Genomic DNA, 16,944 nt, shown 5'->3' on the forward strand with positions numbered 1-16,944 from the left:
AATCACAGGGACGGGAGAGTATCGCCTTGGGATTGGTTACGCCACTTATCTACAGACAGAAACAGCTCTGCGCTGGAGCTGTCAGACTCATACTGCCACATAAGCGCCCCTGCGTTAGAACAATGTTCAACACCTATGGGCTCTCACGTCAATCACACTCACACTCATGCAGGTCGTTTCCTGTGGCACACAACTGACAACAAAAGTACAAAGGCGCGCATACTTTCAGTCGCACACACCTGCACGATCCCAGGGGAATCTCGATAGAGCCGGTTTTCCAACTCACACACATACACACACATACACACACATGCTCTCACACTCTTTGGAGAAATACCAAAGGCCTGTCAGAACAGTCATGGAGCAGGCACACCCAATTTCCCCCCCAATGCCAATCTTTTTATCTCTGCACCTGTCTCCCAACTCCACCCTACATGACACACACACAGCTCAGCTCTAAAGACTCAAAGTGGCCATGACGTGGATGCTGATGAGCACTACTGTACACCAATGTACTGTCAATGAAGTCTAACAAAACCTGTCTCATTGCCTTTCTGAGCCTGTCAAAGTCTAGACTGCAGGCTGGGGCGGCTGCTGAAATCAGACACCGACTACAAATGATGGCATTTTTAGTCACTCTTATAACAGGCCTTTTATCAGGAAATGACAACAAACCATCTTAATGTTATTGATGTAAAAGTTGTTGTCTTGAGCTTTACAAGCAGACACTCATGTTTTACTGAGTGATGAACTGTTGTTTTACTCTTGAAGTCTGTGTTGAAAAAGTACTCATGCCTTGCTCTTTGTTGTAAAATCACAATGTGGAACAATAACAAGAGGAAAGACTTAAAATTTGCAATGTATCCAATGCGCTCATGAGGATCACACAATAATCTAAGTATTGCGTAAACACAGAAGTTTCCAATTGTGAATTAATAACAGGATGCAAAGCTGTTAAGTTGTGACACAACAAAAGTGTAGTTTCATCATTTTCCTTTTACTCAACCTAAAAAAAACAATCAAAAGAAAACAGTCCAACCTTAAAATAGACAACAAAAGAAGCAGTCTAGACACAGCTGTAACCAGAGACGCTTTCAGCCTGCATGTTCTCCCTGACCTTCCCTGCCCCTGTCGAACCCTGACTGACCCCCCATCAAGCCTCAAAATACATGACACCATCAGTAAACTCACCCCCCCCTCAGGCTCTTTCCCGCACCTTTAGCATTCCTCACGAGGTTAGCGTACCCCTCCTACAGAGCAGAGAATGAAGTCGCTGAGGTTGACACTCTGGGGGGTAAAAAAAGGAATTTCTGGATGGGGCATTCCCAGGAAGTCAAAATAGACTACCAAGGGATTCTCGGAGACTGTTTTATCAGTGTTGCTATGGTTTCCATTTGCATACAAAGCTGCACACTTAAAAAAATACTCACAAACACCTGCAAGCATGCATCCATGCATGACTGTACACCGGGGCTTCCCTGTTGTTGTTGACGCTAAGCAAACCTGCCTTGAAAGATAACAAACACAGCGTGGATGCCTTGTGATCAGGACGAGGTGCAGGGTGGCTCAGTGGTCTAAACCAATAAGGATCAGGACTTCTTCCTGAGTGCATGTCTGCAAGTGAACACCTAGCTGAGTGTGCATTGTTCACATTTGAGGAGGATCTATTTATAAATTTGGTGTCCAGATAACAGTCAGATATGCTCTGAAAACATCCCATTGCAGAGATGGCAGCACGCACTCCACTGCACTCCCACAGTCCCTCGGAGACGGGACTGTCTGAAACATCACCGAGAGAATTCCCTGGGAGAGGGAGATTAGCTTCTTATTCATCCTTTTGGGATCTGACAAGCCACGCACCACACGCGCCCCTCCTCCCCCACTTCTCATGGCTTAAACACACACATGCACACACACAAACAGAGCGCCTGTGAGCATGAGTCTGGGCTGCTTTCTAAATCAAACATTAATTTCTTTTAACTGGTGAGAGACAAATCATAATTCCTTCCTGAAGAGTGCTTTGATTTCGAGGTTGCCTAGGAGGGCACAGCATAGAGAAATGACAGAAGAAAGTGGAGTGGGAGGAAATGAGATGATTGTTATTCATTAGTCCCCTTAATTTGTCATCTGCGAACAGAGAAGTGGGGAAGAAAGACAAGGATTTAGGAGTATGCTGCAAGCAAATTAACTGCCAACTCCTGTGCCAGTGAGTGACAATCCAAGTTCAATGAAACACAAAAATAATGGAAAAGATAGCTCTGTAGTCAGGACATCTGTAAACGACACATATTACAGATTGTAGGTCAGAATTTGTGTGGCATCTGAGGATTTGATAAAAAAAATAAGGCTATTTGAATTCAGTGTCAGCCAAATCACTCCACTTTACTCCTCAAGTGTCACTAACTTCATTAAACACTCTCCCCCGTCTCTCTGGGAGCTTACGCTGTACGCTCCTTAACTCAGATTTCAGCTGACTGTCTCTGCAGCACGGTGCAGTCGGGATTACCATATTTTAAAGAAAATCCTCCTACCACAAGTCCTCCTCCATTGAGTGAGAGGCTCAGGAGAGTCAATGAGTGTGTGTAGCTTCTGAGACTCTGAACCACTCTGGAGCTGCTGAGTGCAAACTCAGCTATCACCGTGTTACTGTATGAATCAAAGACAGGAAACCCCGTAGATTTACACCTCCCATTATGATCTCTCCAGATGTATATTTTAATGTGAGGTTTTACACTAAAAGATCACAGCACCTTCTTCTCCTGCTTGTTCCGAGATGAAGGGGCAGATTAAGCCGTGTAAACCGAAATCAAATCCATTGTGGGCTTCTGTTGCAGGTTACTCTGCTTCTTGAAATCCTCTTGTTTCAAAGTGCATCAGGTTGCAAGACAAACAGCAGACTCTCATTTGCTTAAAGTTAAATTCTCATAAGTCTCTTCCCTTTTTTAATTCAAACCATCGCTCAGTCCCAGCTCACACACTCTCCCTGATGAAACAGTGATTGCAAAGACAATCCCCTCCCAGCGATCACAACCAATCAACTGAATATTCATGTGGTGATTTGCTGCTCCAAATATGTGAGAAGCGGCAGCCAAAGAAGTGTTGTTTAATTATCCAAGAGGAGCGGGGCGAGACATTGACTGTGCTCCAGATTCGGCTGGTAACCGTAGAAACCCTGCAGGGCAAGGCGCAGCCTGGGGGAGGAGCAGCCAGGAGTCACTACAAGAAAAGGCCTCAGAGTTGAAGGGGAGAACTTTACTGATGTGGAGGGGCGTTTGTTCTTTGTGCAGGTGGTAAAAGAAACTCAAATATCCATAGAGCTACAGTTTCAGTGGTATCAGTGCTCTTTGATAGCTAATGTTATTTTTTGTGTTAGTGTTGCATAGACTCATTTCCTCTCAAGTTGGTTGGCATGGCAATAAGTAAAGACAGAGGACTGGACAAACATTAGGGAAGAGCTGTTAAGCCTGAAATAATTGAGTAACACAAGGGCTTGAAAAGGGGATCCCCACCCTTTGTTTTGTCTCTATTTTACCTTAACAGAGTTTTTGTGAGTGTTTTCATCCTTCGTTTTCTCATTAGGGGTCTAAAGATTCAAACACTGGGGAAGTAATTGTGTCTGAACCTTTAGTTTGAAAATCTTTCACGCTGTTTCCCTCGATACTTTTCAGTATTTTCAATACTGGCTGAGTTCAATCACACTTCATCATGGCACTTCATGTTGTCAGACACTGACACTTATTGACACCTGCAGACAAATACAAACAGGTGTGAATGGGGCTGAATTGGCAGCTATTCCGCTCTGAGCTGGCTGAGAGGATGTGGAAATAACAGGGTGGATGGGTAAGTGAGAGAGACAGGAGGGGATAAGAGGGTTTTCGGCAAAGGTAGACTGATTGAGGTGGGAGGTTGGGACAGGGGAGATGAGACAAGAGGGGCAAGAGGGGCTGGAAAAAAAGGGTATAATAGCGTTGAAAGGGGGATGAGAGGCTGTTAGAGCAACGGTGAGCTGGTGGAATCAAGTGTGGGGCCACAGGTAGAAAGATGAGTGATGTGTGCTGAGGTGGAAGAAGACTGAGAGGTAAAGGGGTGGAGTGGTGCTGATAGGTCCGGAGGGGCTGTTAGGGATGGTGTTGAGTCAGTTTAAAGTAGGGCGGATGTGATCAGGGGTGGTTTGTTGTCAGTAACAATATGACTGCAGATAGACTATCTGTGGCACTTATTGTCCCTGTTAGTGTGTATGTGTGTCACCAGATTGTCAACGTGAAACATTTTGACAAAGAAGACATGATTGCATTCCACTTTTTTCATAATAAAACCAAATCATGCATAGGATAGTGTCCCTTCAACCTCTATTAACTTGTAGCTGAGTTATCACTGATGTGGATGCATGATAAGCTGTTGTAATATAAGGTCTTGATGCAGAGTTAACAGGGTTGCATGATTCAAATTAAATGTTCCAACAATGCGCACATGCTCTCTTTATTTGGTTTTAACCACGTTGTTATTGTAAGCCTATCACAGTTAATATAAAACAAACCTGCTCTGTTATTACTTCATTCATTGAGATTTCTGCTGAGGCTCTGCAAATTCTTTGTACTACTCTAATTATTACCAGAGAGCAAGAGAGATGCTTTGGTGTAACTGCACAAGGCTGGCTTAGAAGGGAAGGACAAAAAGCTGTGAGAGAACATGGGGAGAATACAAAAGCGAAGAGGGAGGAAATGAAAGATTAAAGAGGCAGGAGGAGTGGAGGAGACACTAAGATGAACCATGAAAGCCAGACCCTGATGGAGGTGTGCAGGCAGGTAGTCTTAAAACAAAAAGTAGGTGTTGGAACGAGGGAAGCGTGGGGTGGTAGGGGAAGTTGTTCCATGCATCCCTGCACCTGAGTCAACAGCAGCTTGCAAACAAAGCAGCCCCTTAAAGAAGAGACAATGAAGTGCAGTGAGGGATGAGGGGAAGAAACATTCAGCAAGAATGTGGCAGACAAACAGGAGCTCACTGTCGTCTGTGACTCTCAGGACTCAAGATATTATGGAAAGTCAAAACAATACAGAGGGTTTGGAGTACATTGTTCAGGGGAAAGATAAAGACTAAATTACAAGAGCCTTTTAGCTTTCTGGTCGGCAGGAGTTTGTCCAAATAGGTGGCCAGGGGTCCCTCTTGAAAACCAAGTGGCTTCCCCAAAATCCTCAAACTATGAATGACTTCTTTCTTTGTCATAGAGGTAGGACTTACAAAAAACCTGCCTGGTTTCTAAGCATTCAAATTCCACCTCAAAATTGTAAGTCTTTAAAGATTTATGCTCAGATTCCACAGTTACACAGAAGCAAAGCATACGTATTATACCAGACATATGCCTGACCATAATCCACACTTTAAAATGAGATTATCAGCGCCAATACTACAGGTTATTCTAAAATTCTACTTCTTAGCTTACCGACCAGGTCGGGCAGGACCTGATTGATTCACAGCACATCTAGGTCTCTAGACGAAGTTGGCTGACAAAGTTTATCAATGACAACACCACGCCGGCTGACAAAATTTAGTAGAGAGAAGAGATAAAACACAGAGATCTTTGTTTTCCTCTGCTAAAAATGATTTCTGTGATTAATTTTGTAGTGATGGTAGACACAGGAGCTTAACTGTCAGACAGAAAAAAGAGCAGAAGAAAACTTCTAACTTGAGAGTTCATCAGTACAATAAAGAGTGAGGTTAAGTTAGCTCTGCTTGGTAGATGACTGGTAGGACACAGCTAACCAGGATTCACTAACGTTACACAATACAGACATGTTTTGGAGCACCGAGCTGTCAGTTGTGCTAAATATAGACAGCTACTGATCTACATACAAACTGACAGTATTAACTTGTTACATTAGCCTAAAGATACGTTGGAGCACTAGGCTGCCGATAGCACTACATATAGCTGGCTATTGCAGTATATGCTTGATGCCAGGTTTCAAACCATATCGCTACATAACTGTACTGTTAAGTCCCTTATCTCGGCGTGTTGTATCCGGTAAAAAGTTGTTTTGAACAAAGAAAATTTGTTTTGATCTGATCTCCATTTAATTCCAAAACAAATGTGCACCTCACTAAAAGAAATTTATGACAGTGTGTGTGACACTCCAGTCCAGACGCTGGCAAGGCAGTCCAATTGAAACAGATCCTCCTCAAAGCATCTTTAAGAGTTGATATGATTAATGAAGATAGAAGGGAAAAATACTCTGAACAGTGAGTTGTGCCAAAAAGGCCAGACCTGCCACTGACACTAGGAAAAGTAAATGCCTTTGTTTCACAGTTTTTCTTCCACACGCCAATGCCTTTAGTCTCAAGATCAATATATTTACAGCAAACCTGAAGAGAGGCAAATGAGAGCCCTGTGCACAAACATCACATCTTTTGCCTATTTTTCTAAAAAAAAAAAAAAAAACCCTCCCTGTTTCTACCACTTCTCCATTTGTGCATTTTCCATGTACACATACACACTTACAAACCCTTATTGCCACATTAAGGTGTGTCACATTCAGATAATGAAAGTAGACCCACACCCAGAACGCTCCATCACAGTTCTCCGAACTGCTTGAGTAATTTCCCGTAAACTGATGACAACAAACATTAGAAAGCAGGTTTCGATGAGAGTTCTTTTTGAACTGCTAATGCGTCAAATATTACCTCCAAGTTAGGACAACAGTCACTAGCTGGAGCATTTTTGTCTTTCAGTGTAAGATACATTTTTCTTGTGGTTTGTAAAGGTACGCTCTCTTTAAATCCCTCTAAAGGTTGTACACATAGGTGAACAAGTTTAAAAGCCCAGGTAATTTCATACTGGAATCTCTTCAGCAGACATTAAAAGATTTCTTGAATCAAAAGCCTCCATAGCACTGAGACAAGGATGTTAACAACATGTCAGTGATGTGGTGTCGGTTTTAACTTGAGGTTGGATGTAGGTCAATGGGTCCATTTCCTTGGAGTACAGCTCCTGTGTGGACTCAAGCTGGGGGTTATTGTTTGGGTCCTGAGTGGCTCCGGTGAATAGAGCCTCCCCTCTCAGCGCATTAGTGACCTGTATAAGCTCCACACGACTCGCTGACATCTGAGTGCAGGCCTGAGGCGAGAGGACAAAGGCAATCTGACCACACGTACGCACACATTCACGTGTCTAAAAGCTAAATGAAGGAACACAACAAAAAAAACACCGTCTGATAGAAACCTAATACAGGCCTCACCATGGGGTTTTTATCCTTAACGAAACTCAACCCGAAGACAGAAAGAAACGCATGCAGCTCTGCCTTAAAGCCTTCACTTCTTGCTTTTGTCAACCCCCCCTCACACTCACACACACATTTACATCCATGTTTGCACGAGCACACACTTACAAAAGCCCGCCCAGGCTTTTGAGACTGCCTTGTACGATCCCACTGTATCACTTCCAGGTCAACAAGCAGGAATGTGAAGTGTGACTATGTGATGAGCAGCAGCAAGTCACTGGTCAGCTTTCTCTTAATGCAGCTAATGTAATGTGGGGGTTGAAAGAGAGGAAGAGGAGGGAGAAACAGAAGAGAGACAAAGGGTTTTCTGCTTCAATCACACGCCATGTGGACCTAAATGTGTACAGAATAGAAGAGTAGTAAAAGATTTCTAAGCATAGATATAAAAAGACTAGGATGTATCCCAGGAAGGCCCAATCTCCCAGAGCAAACAAGCGTTTCAGGCGATCTTTGAAGACACTCTTCGCACACCCTCAGTAATTCCTCTCTTAAATCCCTACTCAGCACTTCACACACAAATGTATTTCCACTCTCTCGCTCTGAAGTCTTTCCTAACATCTCCTGCTTCATCTCCTGCTAAACCATGCCTCCACATTTGCTCATGCTTCAACATCTTTTAGGATCTTCACAATTCCCATTTTTTGCTCGTTTGCACTGCACACGTGCTTTTGTGTGTCAGTCTCTCAGTAGAAAAATCATCACCTCCCTTTTTTGACCACAGCTATTCTTTTGAATTGAGGCCATCCCTGAAAACCGTTAAGATCTAACCTTGTGTTTATCAAACAAGATGTAGATGCACCCACACAGTGACACACTAACACACATGCATCATCAGTTGGCAGCCGGAGCCGATGTGTGGGCTGGGACGCAACACTGATCAGAGATAATAGGCAGACATGACAGGGATGGCGATGCTGTCACACTAAGAGAGTAAGGAGGAGAGGGGGGATGATGGAGCAAGAGACAGAGGAAGGGAGCCAAAGAGAGAGGAGCAGACAAAAGGAAGAGGGAGTGAAGGAGGAAAGGAAGGAAGGAAGGAAGGAACTTCCAATTTATCAGCCAACACAGAGGAGACAAAAGATATGAAATGAACGAGGGCACATGCCTGCTCATGTCTCTGAGACACCCTTCCCCCCGTCCGGACCCCATTACAAATTACAGGCACCCCCTTCCTCTGCTTCACCCACTCCTTCTGCATCTTCTCCTTCTCTACAGGGGGTTGATGTTGAAGGGTCTGGCACAAGAAGAAACATTCTTCACCTGATGTTACACACACACACATATACCCACACACACACACAATCTGCTGTGGACCTGCTTAACCGGGCGGGTGACATTACAAACTAACGCACGTAGTGGATAGCTAACACGTCAGAGTGACACGACGTTCACACTGCCTCATTTAACTTCTGTCTCTTGCACAACCGCTCATATTTTCAAAGGGCCAAAAACAAAAACACACTAACACGCATGTATAAAGCGTGTGCATCCTGTTTAAATCCAAAGTATTTGACTTGTGCGCCTTAAAAAAAATATATATATATCTCTAACCTCTTATCACTTGAAGGATTTTTGAGCAGGTGAAACAAAGCGTCTTTTCCCCCTTGCTTCTTTAGAAGCTTTAACCTCGTCAGACCCGAGCTTTTGTGTGATGTCCGATTTTTGATTTACCTTGATATTTGGGATAAGTCATAACTAAATTTGGTCTTTGTTCGGGAAGTTTGATTATTTGTGTTATGAGCTCTCTTTTGGTTGTTTGTTGTTAGTGTTATTGTACTTAAATACATTGTTTTTTGACGAAAATGGGTGTAATGTTGTGATTTCACCAAAAGATGATGTGGGCAGTGTCCCTAAATGTGACTAATCAGTCAGAGTTTAAAAAATGAAGTATCGTGGGTCTAGGAGGCAGAAATGTAATGTCCGCATATGTGGCAGGCATAGACTGTATAAAACATGGACGTAGCCTCTGCGACGTCACCTGTTTGTTCCTCAATCCGGTCACCGGCGGCCACATTTGATATGATGCCGGCTCCGAGTTTCCTTTCAAACAGCTACAGGGTGCCTGCCAGTCACGTGACCTGAGCTGTGTCTCTGATTGGATAATCAAACGATCCTAATAACTTCTACACCGGCGAGTTAGAAAAAAATTCACTCACTGTACAGTGTGGGCCGATAGTGAAATTGGCGTTTTAGACCCAAGCCGATTTTTGAACCAGGCAGTAAATATGCTTTTTAATGCTGTAAAAGTCTGTTTTTATGGCTGGGCGTATACGTGACTTTCGGCCTTTCCACAGCCAGCCTCACGTCAACAAACAGCAACTTTTAGCACTTAGCACCGGATGTTACTTCTTGGTCTTAAGAGGTCAAGACGCAAAAAGAGGTATTAGTTCCAAAATTCACAAAGAAAACACAGCACACAGTACAGGAGGATTCCCCTCTTCTGTTTGACGCAACCATGACTTTAACAAACCTTAATTTAACACTCTGCAACCACAGAAGAAGACATGTAGTGTCCCTTAACCTTCAGATGTCATTTTTGTCTACCCAGAACAGATTTGAACAATATCCCTAAGCTACTACTGTGTGGCAAGTGGCATCAGTAGAGAAAAAAGGGGAGCGAAAGACAGAAAAAGAGAGAGAAGAAAGACAGAGAAGCCGCATGCGGACGGTCAAACACAAACATTTAAACAGCTTGATTGCATGGGGTGGGATAAGCCTCATATTTGCTTAACAGCAGAAATAAATGGACCACTGAGGAAGAGGGATGAAGCCTCTTCTGACACCAGGGAAGAGAGAAGGAGAGAGGGAAGGAGAGAGGGGGATCATCCCTTTCATGTTAATTGCATCACCCCTTTATCACTCCCAGCACATGCTCATCAAACTGCATGTTGTGTACTGTATCTGCAATCATGAGGAGAGAGCTTTGGTCTGGTCTGCCACAAGGTCAGAGGAGCCGAGGCTGTGAGCTTGAGTCGAGTCACTGCCGATATTGATCATTATCTTTACTCCTTTATCTTCATAATGTGTTATTTGACGCGTGGAGTGCTTCATGAGACAATCAAAAGCTCAAAAACATCAAACACAACTTGAACACCTGTGAGGCAGCAGAAAATAAACACAGTTGAAATGTTTGTGTGGTTGTTGTGTTTCCATTCAGAGGCATGAATGTGCGCTGAGAGACAACACAAGAGCTCTGGTGTGGGTGTTTCAAGTGAAACGTTAAGTGTGTAAAAGGGAAACACCTACCTGTATGTGCGCTGTAGGTGAGCTGGCTTTACATGAGAGCAGTGTATCAATCTGGGTCAGTATGCACACACACATACACACACAAAAACACACACAATACAAACCCACTCACACACTGACAGAGGCTCACTTAACAGAGCACCATCCCCCTCCTTCACGCTCACACACTATATTAGCTTACTGTACACAGATGGAGCACATGGCTGTGTGGATGCACACACATATACACACACAGACACACACATATACACAAAATACACATATATTTGTCCTGAATACACACTGGCACACGTAGTAAATGCAGACACACTCACAAACCTTTGTGAGCAGTGTGGAATAGAGTGAGAGTTAATGGCTTTCCCCTTTTGTCGTTGCCCCAGGCTTTCGTAAAGTCTTTGTCAATTTAAAAAAAAAAAAAAGTGTGTGCGCGTACACACACATGCACGCACATACACTTTTCTTATCTGCCACCATAAATCCTTTCACGGATCACTTCCTCAAAACACCCTGCCAATATTCAACTTCCTCATGGCGGCAACTGAAGCAGTGAATTGTAGCGAGAAAGATAACATGAAGAAAAGATAACAAGAGACACACACACACACACACACACACACACACACACACACACACACACACACACACTGAAAGAGAGAGACCAGTTTATAAAACTTGTTCCTTTTAAAATCAAAGCAGAAACTTGTCGCTAAGGTTGGAGCAGTATTTTAAACTTGGTGATAAGCTGATTATCTTGTATGTTTTTCCACGCTGCTTCACAGTTACAGTCAGAAATGTGCCGATCCTTTTATTTTCTTAGTTCACGGCCTTATCAGGGTGCAGTGAAAGATCTGAGCCCAAATATTTTGAGGGAAATCCATTATTCAGTATTCAATTGAGGTGGAAATAGGCAGCTGAATTACTGAGTTACAGCAGCTGTGGCTCGGGAGAATGAGCAGGTTGTCCGCTTATCTCTAGGGGCTTGATCCTGAGCTTCTTCTTTCCCCATTTATAGCTGCCTTTGGCCAAGATATTTAACCCTTAGTTTTTCCTAATTTATTTATGACAAACAGGCTGGAGAGCACTTTGAATTTAAGCTTCATCAAATGCAATTCTTTCCTGAATTTAACTGTTTAGACTTCCAGTAACAGTTTATTGATGAATCAAAACAATAACATTTAATCCTGTTATGCCTCCCCTTTCTAAAGATTCTGATAACAAACCCAAAATTAATTTCTCATGTCGAAAATCACACTGTATTGAGTTTCATATGAACTGAAATGTTGTTAAACAACCCTAGGCTTGAAAAGTGTGGGGAGGAGAAAGGACAGCAGTGGCTTTTGCCCTTCGACCCCTCTTAAATCCTGGTCTGTCTGGATGCCTGAAGATGACCCTCTGCACAGCTGAGACGTTCACTAACACACACACACACTGACACACATGAGTGGCAGATGGTAAAATGTCTGAAGTAAGAAGGTAAAAGTGCACATGTGCAGATTCTCCTTTTGTTTGTGTCTGTTCTGAAGTGTCTCCTCTCTCTGACACACTCTGCCTTTTGTTGGCCACTGCTGTGTCCTCAAGACTTCCAGTACGTCTCCCTCTGTCTAATCCATCATTTCCCCCTCTTTCCTGTCATTTATCAATATTTCTACTCTACAGAGCACACCCACATACTCAGACAGACATAAAATAGCATAATGTCTTTATCAGATTTAAATCACAAGAGTAAGCTCCCAGAAACTAGACATTCAGCGCTCGTATAACCTTTTCTCCACATATCCACAGTGATGTGGTTCTCTGAGGACAACAGGCTGTTAACTCAAAGTACCTCTTGAGTTTTTGATATCTCACTTTATCCTGAGTGATCTCACCTCTGCTGCACTTCTTACATAAAATATCAGGAACAAACACACACTCTGCTGCAGCAAGCTCTGCCCTTTGGGCTGTGCAGTTTGAACAATGGCGGGAAATCCCAGGTGCTGTAAGTCCAGACGAGTGTAAAGGTATTTCATTATCTCTGAATTACTTTGAGTCTCTGTGAGGGCATTAATGATTGATAAACTCCCTGCATCACACACACATACAGACACACACATGCACACACATACCCCTGGTCATGGTTCATGCTCATTCTGTGACTTAATTTCATGCAAAGAGTGAGTGTGTGTTTGTGTATGGAAGAGATGAAGAGTGGAGTTGTCTCCAAACAGTAGTATACTGTACTAGCGGAGAAGTGAAGTTACACACATACGCACACTCACTCACACACACACACACACACACACACACACACACACACACACACACACACACACACACACACACACACACACACACACACACACACACACACACACACAGGGGCACATTGTGTAAGAATGTCTGATAAATAGGTTGAAATTCAGACATAGCACGCAAAAATAGAAAAACCATAAACCCTTGTCTAATCATCAGGTCCAAATAACCCCAAACACACACACTATACATCTAGTTGTCTACACACAAGGCTTCTCCCCTGCATCACTCTACAAACCCCCAAAACATCCACAAAACAAGCAAAGCCTTTCTTACCTGTGCTTAAGGTTCCAGTGTCTCCTGTGTGTCTCAAAGTTAATTCCCCGTAGTGGTTAAAACACCGTCACCGTCCTCTCCAGGAGCAAACCGGGGGAATCCTCGCATCAGTGAGACGTCTCCCCGACTCCAGCGCAGCATTCAGCTCTACAAACACACACGTTACAGTACATACTCGCACATGCTGCCTCTCGCATGCTTAGACCAGACTGAAGGCTGAGTGAGTAGAGGGTGTGTGTGCACTGCCTGAGTCTGAGCCCGCCCTCTTTTTTCTCTGGTTCTCCACTTCTCTCCCACATGCTCTCACCCTACCCTCCTCCCTTTCCTCCTCCTTCTCTCATCTCTGCTCCCTTTCTCTCTTTTTCTCTCGCTCCAATTTCACCTCCCCCGACTTGCCAATTGACTGCCAGCGTGTGTGTTGGGTCTGTGCCTCTAAGCCTTTAGATGTCCCAGTCCTCTTTTTAATTGCTGGCTCTCTGGCCTCAAGTTCTACACATACACACACAAAAAAAAACAAAAAAAAAAACAGAGACACATGGACGCAGTGGACAAGTACAGGCATGCAAACACTGGAAAAGAGGTGCACAGACATTCCCCTGTAAGCACAAAAGAGGATTAAATCATTAAATAAGAGCGTTTTTTAAGAAAGATACAGGTAGTGGCACCTGTACAGTAAGGAGAAATGCGCATCTCAATTTTAAACAGGGCTTAACGTGTTGAATCACAGATGGGGTTCGACAAGAAAGGTGAAAAAGGTGGGCAGAGAGTTGCAGAGTAGAAAGAGAAAAATCCATCTTCTTCCTTGGAAAGCTTCCATGAGAGCAGCTGTAGCTCATGTTAATCTGCTGCTTCACTCTTGTCTTTTTTCTCCTCATCTTTCCTGTATGCTATCCTACTCCAACCCACCAGGATTTTTGTTACAGAGGCTTCAAATAAAAGAAAAAATCCTCAAGTGTTTGCTTACTCTCCAGTTTTTTTTTTTTGGATTATAAAGAAACCACCACCTGTAACCAGAGCAGTGGGTTGAGAAAAGTTGTAGCCTGCTTCTTTACTGGCAGGATACTAGACGTCCTGGATTCACAACAGTTTTTACGAATGCTAACAGTGACCCAGTTATATTTTTATCGATCACAGTCTGAATAGAAACTCGTAAAACAGCTCACGTTTGCTCTTAGACTTAATGTTTTTCCAAAACACACTGTGTTTCAACACTTCATATCATCACTACTGTTAAGTGTTTGTCTTTGTATTCAACATAAGCAAACATAGGTGTATGGGACATCGCAGGTTAATACTTGTACAAATAGTGAGAAGCTTTAAACACATTCTGTGAGTCTTTTTGTTCAAAGATTACGTTAAGGGATGTGTGTTCGTCAACAAAGGGCCTGTGTCCATTAACTCTGTTTTTGAACCTATTTTCTACATAAAACAAATTCATCATACACATAATTTCACTCCCATCTTCAGTTTTTTCCTCCAGTGTTCTCAACTAATAATTGTTCAGCTGCTGTATCAGTATCAGCTCCTCCAACACTAACCAACCAAAATCCAAAAAGGGGTGGGACCTCTGATCTCCTCTTCTTGGGGTTCCTTTTGAACTTGGCACTTGAAACCTGCCCCTGATATACAGGGACCAAAGTCCCACCATGGTCCTTTTGCCCCAAGTTAATGCCTGCTTTCTCTGCCGGTTTCTCTTCTCTACCAGCTTCTAAATAAAGGCACAACAGCCTTTAGTTGAAACCCCTAGATATGTTTGTGTTTATGGTGTTAGTGTTCAGTGTTACAGATATTATGCATAATGCAAAACGTTTTTCTTGGTGTTATCTTATCTGAAACCTAAAGTGTGTAGTTTACAGCAGTATTTAGCAAAACTATGAATAAACATAAGCACAGAATGGGTAAACTGGTAGAGGTAGTAGTAGAAGAAAAGTGGTTAAATTTTAAGTGTTCGCCTTTGAGATAGGTAAACAAGGATTATATTAATGTGTATAACAGGAGCATCTTGTCATCAGAGGCTACTGTCCCTTTGCTGATGGGAGGGTGAGCAAGAGAAGTTTTCAGTCCTGGAGTCTAGGGGGTAGCCATTGCAAAATATTCCCATTTCTACACACTGTGCCTTTAAGACTGGTCAGCTAGCCTGAACTGAACTCTCTGTTTAATTGGCACGAAAATGAGTCACTGGGAAGATCCTTAACTACATTATTGAACCACGTTACAAAATGTTCTTCACAATTTATTTTTTGGCAAATGGAAGTAACAGCACACTGAACAACAAGTGAGTTCATTCTTGAAACTTTTCTCAAAATATCAGAGCTAATGAGAGGGTGCTTAAGAGTTTTGAGTATCTGTGATCGTTATTAAGGTTAGAACACTGTACAACAATTAAACACACCCAAAGTAAAGTAAAGACAATAAGTTTCATTCAGTGTAATAAAAAAGGGTAACATATGAGAGTATAGCACCCTAAAACAGCCCTGTATATTCGGGGCACATCTACGTCTAAAACAGCTCCCAAAAATGTTAAGGAAATGAAGAACTATAATAAAGACATTTTTTCTTGTCTAAAGAAAAAACTTGACAAGTCATCAACTAAAAAGTTTGGCTTAAGGAGAAAAAGGGATTTAATGAGAAAAACAGGGCTAGTTATATAATAAGCAGATGACTTCCCATTGTCTATGTGATGCACCCTAAAGCTCCTCAAATAACTGGTTTGGGAGTATTTAACAGCTACTGAGGCACACATAAGGACAAATGGCAGGGAGGATAACTGATCTACCTCACAAAAGGACCTGACAGCCTCCATGAGGGAGAAAGAGGAGAGACTCACAAACACAGTCGCAGGATGTGCAACACACACACATAAATACACACACGCTTTTTACCCAAAGGCACATAATGACATTTCAACACCTTCCTGAGACAAAACCACTGCACTGCTTCTTCTCCATTACAGCCTGTTAGCACCTGTCTACTCATCAGACTTTGAACTCTTTCCAGTCTTTCCTTTTCCTTTCTGTCTCCACGTTTTCCTCTCTTGCTCTGTTATCTAACAAATTAACAGCATACAGTCGCGTCCTGCTAGGAGCCAGCAGAAACAGGAAATAACCAATCCAAGAGGATGACTTGGACAACCAGTTCCCACACTCCTACCCAAACACAGTGTTATTGAGTTTTAATGCAATTATCCAAGGAGCGGGGAGGGACTGGTTAGCAGTGTGAGGACAGTCATGACTGTGATTGCCTGTTGGCACAAGTTGAATACAGAGGAGGTAACAATAACAACAGCAGGTGGAGGATGTTATGTAAGCAGAGAGGAGGGTTGAAGAAACATCAGGATGGCGGGACTTTCTTTTTGTTTACTTGTTTCGATCAGTTTGGGCTCATCCCTTGGCATGTGGCTTCTGTGATGTGAACACCCTCATTGTTTGTTTTGAGCCGTGCAGTCTGCACTAAGCCTATACAGTGGAAAAGAATAGCACAGGCCATTGATGGTCATGTTTTCAATGAAGTAAACAGACCTTTCTGTTAAACAGTGCTGTAAGTCTATCCGGTTTTGTTCTCCCGTCTTCCTGCACACCTGAGCTCGTCTTTCACACAATCGACCCAACCTTCCTTTACTAACCAGATGCTGCTATGTGTTTGTATTGGTGGGATGGACAACATCAGTTAAGAGCTGAAGGCACGAGATTGGTTTTCCATATCACTCTCCCTGTCATATCTCTTGCTAAACATATTAACTTGAAATTCATGAATACAGCCTATTGGAAAAGGGACAAAAAGGTATGCACACAGTGTCAGGATCCCTGTTCCCTCTTCCAACCACCCACCTTGCCAGATTTGATCAAATCATGATTGCCAG

At 43.0% G+C, this 16,944-nt stretch overlaps 1 protein-coding gene across 1 annotated transcript in view; it reads right to left on the reverse strand.

The window, feature by feature from the left end:
* Window positions 1-13,378, reverse strand: part of LOC141791392 (rho guanine nucleotide exchange factor TIAM1-like) — a 61,484-nt gene extending 48,106 nt beyond the window's left edge. The window contains exon 1 of the mRNA XM_074671819.1: window positions 13,086-13,378. The gene's annotated coding sequence lies outside the window, so the exon portion shown is untranslated. The remainder of the gene's footprint in view (window positions 1-13,085) is intronic.
* Between the last annotated feature and the right edge of the window lie 3,566 nt (window positions 13,379-16,944).

This window comes from Halichoeres trimaculatus, unplaced genomic scaffold (genome assembly GCF_033239565.1).
Source record: "Halichoeres trimaculatus isolate MK-OKI-2021-1 unplaced genomic scaffold, fHalTri1.1 fHalTri1_scaffold_6, whole genome shotgun sequence".
NCBI classification, from domain to species: domain Eukaryota; kingdom Metazoa; phylum Chordata; class Actinopteri; order Labriformes; family Labridae; genus Halichoeres; species Halichoeres trimaculatus.